At 43.4% G+C, this 6,224-nt stretch overlaps 1 pseudogene; it reads left to right on the forward strand.

Moving 5' to 3' along the window:
- The first annotated feature begins 2,778 nt into the window (after window positions 1-2,778).
- On the forward strand, window positions 2,779-5,144 carry LOC131179997 (cytochrome c oxidase subunit 3-like; annotated as a pseudogene).
- Window positions 5,145-6,224: the final 1,080 nt, after the last annotated feature.

A 6,224-nucleotide genomic window follows, 5' to 3' on the forward strand; every position in this document is an offset into this window, starting at 1 on the left:
ATGCTCTTTGAGGTATTTAAGAATAGCAATGTTAGGGGAAAGTAATTCATTGATGGAGCCGACTTTCTTGATGATAGGACTAGCCGTTCTCTTAGTTCAATCCCGTCTTATCTGCTGAGCCTAGCGAAGTTGCCTGTGTGAGGCATAAAAATTTCCTTCCGATCCCTGGACTCTTTCTTTCGTAAAGCTTGGCTTTGGAGCGTATACCAGAGTGAATCTAAGCATTCCTTTATGTTTTTGTTGTACCGCCTAGCTCTTTCTATTGATGACTACTCAAGTCAGGACTAGCGTTCGCACATCTCTTTTGAGAGGCTAAGATGTTTGTACCAGTACCTTTTCACTCTTAGCTTAGGGACTTAGGAAAAACATATTGGTTCTTCTAGGCGTACTACCGAAAACAGTAGCATAAGGGATCCTCCCATAGCCATAGTTGGACTGCTTGCTAACGCGGACTGCTAAACCGAAGCTTAAAAGCTGTAGTAGAAAAGCCTTTCTCAATTCAACCGATTCTCGTTCTCGAAAAACCAATCGTCCAATGTTGTTAGCCAGTGTACATGAAAAGAGGCTGGAACATCACTTGATGAAAGGGTTGATCAAGAGACCGAAGCCAGTGAGTTTGCGTACTCAGTGAGGTACCTTGGTGAAGAGTACTTAGCTTTGTAAAGAGCATCTTCTTAAGCAAAGTGTTGAGTCCACCGGCCTGGATGCAGCTCTTTTGCCTTATGCCTTAGGAAAGAGAGATGCTAGCTCTTCTTGTCTTCCAGTGGGTAAGCACTTCTCTTCTTGGCCTTGGGAGAGTTAGGTAACTTCAGGGTTCCCAATATGGCTGGCAGCTAGAAAGCTTATTAAGAAAGTGTGGCGTCGTCTAAGCCACTATGGTAGGCAAGAGTTTCAGGAGGATCCCATGTGGGTATATAAAAGAATTGGATATAGCGCATTTTCGAATAAGTAAAGACTCATCGCGGTTTCGATCTCAACGAAGAAGAATAGTCGGAAAAGGATTTTAAGTTACCTTCAGCCCTTCCTAAAATCCTAATAGTGGAGTTCAGAACGAGAAAAGCTGACAGACGAACTGGGAATCATAGAATTCGAAGTTGATAGGATAGGTTCCCTCGGGTCTCTGTAGCATTCCTTTTCTTCACCCTTGGATCTCATTCTTAGTCTTCAAGCTCAACTACTCTTCCCACCTCTCCTTACTCGATAAAAGAAATGCTATAAAGCTCTCCGAAAGGGAAAGCTTATGCCTCTCACTTTATGCTTTTAGGAAGACGTCGCGGTTACACCTTCCTGCTGACCAGTCGGAGATTGTAGTTATGAGAATAGATCACACGATCCCACGCACTCTCACTCTTTCCAACTGGAAGATGGGCTCGGAGGGGAGCTCAATGTGGACAGAAGTAGATTCACTACCTCCAGAAACTTCACTATCTACCTACCTGCTGGTTGCTAAACTTTAGGTCTCTTACCAGAGAAAGGAATCTCTGATTGAGCGCATCCCTCAGATTTGTCAATTTCTTCTCGAATAAGGAGAGGAGGCTTGAAGTAACCTTTCAAAATCAAAAAGAGATCCAGATAGGAAATCACACGACTGGAGTTCCTCAAAGCTGAGGTTCTAAAGCAGCTAACCAATCTGGGACTCTTTCTTTCAAAGTATCAACACCGAACTTTAGATCTTCTCTTTTTTTCAAAAAACTGAATCTCGATTCAAGTACAAGCAACTAGCCATGTTAGACCAATCTCCTCGCTAAGCTCCTGGTGGGCCGGAAGGAAAAAGGGAAGACTGGGGATTTCCTGTCTTTCAAAAGTTCATAAAAAGAGAACTTCGTTCTATACGATAATTCTCAGTGAAATGATTCCGTCATTCTAGATAGTTCTATATAGAATCAAGATGAGAACTTCCGAGCATTTCTTGCCCATCCATGGAACGAGATAGAGAATGATCTTTCCAGCTAAGCTAGGATAATAAGAAAGTCGGCTTGACACATGACACAAAGCCAATCGAAGGCGAAGGAAAGAAAGGCACGCAACCGCTGAAGTGAAGGTTTCAAGTCCTGAATGCCGGTCTTTGGCTAGAGATGCGCGAAGAAGCCGGTTGTTCTGAGCGATCCTTCCACAGGAAGAAAGAGCTCGAGTTGGGTGAAGTGAACTTTCAGCATTTCGAAAAGGTCCTATCGCTTTTATCGAGCGAAGACTGAACCAACAGTAGCCCTAAACTTAAAGTTGGACTTCTTTCGATCTAGGCGTCTTAGCAGAGCCCTTTCCTAATGCTAATGAGGAAGGCGAAGAAGTAGCCAGCCGAACCCCAAAACACCCCTGCTAATCCGTCCCCGGGGCGGCTCAGAGAGCGCTGCCGCAGGCACCAGCACCGGCTGCCCACCCGCTCCTAACCAGGAGGAGGTTGCGGCACTCCGAAGGGAGATTCACTCTGTGATCAAAGAACAAGTTCAGGTGGAATCTGAAAGGGGGGTCGGCCCGCTGTCCACTCAGTTTCCCGAACAGAGGGAACTAAACTCAGAGGCCGCCCACCATATAATGGTGGAACTGGAGCTCTCCACAGAGTCCAGTGTAGATACTCTCCGCGAATGGGCGGAGAGAATAAGGGAAGACAAAAGTATCCTTAAGCCCATCATTAAGGAATACCTACCAAAAAGGTAGTCTGTCTTCCCCTCCTCACTTTCTCCCATGTTTTTGTTGGTCAACAACCAACCACAGCTCTCGTTTTCTTCTTCACTACTCGTACAGGCTTGACGGAGTTAAGCTGTTTTGAGGGAAGAATTTTTCTAAAAACAAAAGTTTTCTAAATCAATCATGCCTCAACTGGATAAATTCACTTATTTTACACAATTCTTCTGGTCATGCCTTTTCCTCTTTACTTTCTATATTCCCATATGCAATGATGGAGATGGAGTACTTGGGATCAGCAGAATTCTAAAACTACGGAACCAACTGGTTTCACACCGGGGGAACAAGATCCGGAGCAAGGACCCCAACAGTTTGGAAGATATCTTGAGAAAAGGTTTTAGTACCGGTGTATCCTATATGTACTCTAGTTTATTCGAAGTATCCCAATGGTGTAAGGCTGTCGACTTATTGGGAAAAAGGAGGAAAATCACTTTGATCTCTTGTTTCGGAGAAATAAGTGGCTCGCGAGGAATGGAAAGAAACATATTCTATTTGATCTCGAAGTCCTCATATAGCATTTCTTCTAATCCTGGATGGGGGATCACTTGTACTTGTAGTAATGACATAATGCTAATCCATGTTCCACACGGCCAAGGAAGCATCGTTTTTTAATCTCAACCAACCACTTCGGCCTAATCATCCCACTTCTTTCCTCAATCCCAATAAACCCAATAAAGGATATCGATTTCCGATAACCACTTTCACCCGATCCAATTCACCTCCATCGAGGCAGCGAACTAGTATATCATCTTTCCTGAGGAATGGAAGGATGTAGTGGTATTAGAATTCTCCGGCTACACGATGAGAAAAAAGCATCCCTTTTCTCCTTAATAATAGTTTCTTCTATCTGGTACTTAATTAAGATGAAAGCCGGTAAGAAGTGCATCTTGCTTGGAAAGACCGTTGCCGAAGAAAGGGCTATTAGATGGGCGATTCCCCCCTTTCCATTGAAGTAGGTAAAGCGGGATGAAAGCTCTAAGCCCGCATCTTCCGCTTCTATTAGAGGGGCAGCGGATCCAATCCATTCGAAGGGGGAGCAGAGCAGTCAAAGAATGAAGCAAACCAAAAATGAAATTTTGTGAAAGACTCCTTTTGTCCTTGTCCCCCCATCAGCAATTTCTTCTTATACTTTTTGCCTTTTGCTTCTTCTTTATGCTCACTATGCCTTTATTGCTTTATATCCATCGCCTCTTAAACATCTACTCCAAAATAATCAGAGAGGTGTTTGAGTGGAACAAGCAGTTTGGAAGGCCTATCACCTTCCAATACAGCTGGTTAAATGGGGTCAAAATTGGAGTTCAGGAGAAAAAGGGGATTGTCCCAACGAGTCTTCTGTTCAATCAAAGACCTCTAGCTCATAGTTCAATTGGACATGTAGGTTATATTCGTACTGGGTTCTCATGTGGAACCGAAGATCCATTTTCCCACGTAGTTCGTCGGTTAAACCAACGATTCTCTTCTCAAAGTCAAAGTAATAGAGAGATCTTTTTCTAGTTAGACTTCTATCAATGCAATGAAAGAACCATCCCTTCCTATTTGTTTGTCCTGTCAGATAGAAAGAAAATTAGACCCCAAAGAGCCCTTCTTTACCACTTTAGGGGGTGGGGGTGAAGGGGGGGTTTACATACAACCGAGTCTCCGTTTGTTTTTTATGATTGAATCTCAGAGGCATTCTTATCATTTGGTAGATCCAAGTCCATGGCCTATTTCGGGTTCACTCGGAACTTTGGCAACCACCGTAGGAGGTGTGATGTACATGCACTCATTTCAAGGGGGTGCAACACTTCTCAGTTTGGGCCTCATATTTATCCTATATACCATGTTTGTATGGTGGCGCGATGTTCTACGTGAGTCCACGTTGGAAGGACATCATACCAAAGTCGTACAATTAGGACCTCGATATGGTTTTATTCCGTTCATCGTATCGGAGGTTATGTTCCTTTTTGCTTTTTTTTGGGCTTCTTTTCATTCTTCTTTGGCACCTACGGTAGAGATCAGGTATTTGGCTAAAGGGATTGGGGTTTTAGATCCTCAGGAAATCCCTTTTCTTAATACCCTATTCTCCTTTCATCCGGAGCTGCCGTAACTTGGGCTCATCATGCTATACTCGCGGGAAGGAAAAACGAGCAGTTTATGCTTTAGTAGCTACCGTTTCACTGGCTCTAGTATTCACTGGCTTTCAAGGAATGGAATATTATCAAGCACCCTTCACTATTTCGGATAGTATTTATGGTTCTACCTTTTTCTTAGCAACTGGCTTTCATGGTTTTCATGTGATTATAGGTACTCTTTTCTTGATCATATGTGGTATTCGCCAATATCTTGGTCATCTGACCAAGGAGCATCACGTTGGCTTTGAAGCAGCTGCATGGTACTGGCATTTTGTAGACGTGGTTCGGTTATTCCCATTTGTTTCTATCTATTGGTGGGGGGGTATATGAAGGAACGAAACAGTGGATTGAGGAATGAAAGCTCGAAGACAAAGAGAACCTGGCTTTTCAAATGAATTAATGCAGCTTTGCTGCTCCTTTTATCATATACAAAAAGTCTCTTCCACTTTCCTACCAAATCTCTCTTTATTCTGGCATATAAATGAAGGGATCAGAAGAGATTATGGCAGATTATGTTCACCAAGAAATGACCCGAAATTGGATCTTGGTCTATTTGAGATTGTTCCTTTTAATCGTAATCAAAGATGTTTTCTTGTCTCTCGTTTCCTTCTGAATAAATCGAAGAACCTAATGGATCGAACTCATACATCAAAGCACCAGCTATAGCTATTCAACTATCGGCCTTGCGTTGCAGAAGGAGCGTTCTATTCTGTTTTGAATTGGAGGCAAGAGCTCTTTCTTCAATAAAGGTTTGGAACAGTTCAATGGCAGATCTCCCTCTCTGGCAGGTACGGCATTCAGCTTGTGGATCGAATCGGGTGAATAGAGAAAGGTAGTTTCAGTGATCCTCTGGTTCAAGCCTAATTCCAATCGAGGTTGCCAGAAATCCGCTAGTTGCCTTAAAAGCATGAAATTCAGTCAGCCTTGATTTGACATTCAGGTAAGGATATCGTGGATAAGCTCTTGCTCTTAGAGAATCTACTCTTTGATGCGCAGAAGACGGAGTGAGCTAGACTAATGGCATGAGAACTTCCTTTCCTCGAGAAAGCAGGTTCCTTCTTTTAGCCTTAGTGAACCAAGTTCCGTGATCCAATCAACCTGAATCGGACAGAAGAAACTCTAACTCGAAGGAGGAATCAACTCTCACGAGAAGGAAGGGCATGATTCAGAAGATAGTGAATCCGGTGTGGAATCGAACTCTCACTCCCATCTTACGAACATTTTCCGAATTCGCTGCAAGCGAATGCCTGAGTCATGGGACATTCCAATCTGAAGAAAGGTTCTTCGGAGCTGGCAAGGCATGGTCTTTAGCCAATCGAGATGTTTGTAAGTCAAGACGGAATCAGTAAAGTCAATCTGTACTTCCTAAGCTATTCATTCAAGTAGGGAATCAGAGTCAGCTTTGGCATAAAGGAATCTCTGTCTTGGGAC

The sequence above is a fragment of the Hevea brasiliensis genome, chromosome 5 (genome assembly GCF_030052815.1).
Source record: "Hevea brasiliensis isolate MT/VB/25A 57/8 chromosome 5, ASM3005281v1, whole genome shotgun sequence".
Lineage (NCBI taxonomy): Eukaryota > Viridiplantae > Streptophyta > Magnoliopsida > Malpighiales > Euphorbiaceae > Hevea > Hevea brasiliensis.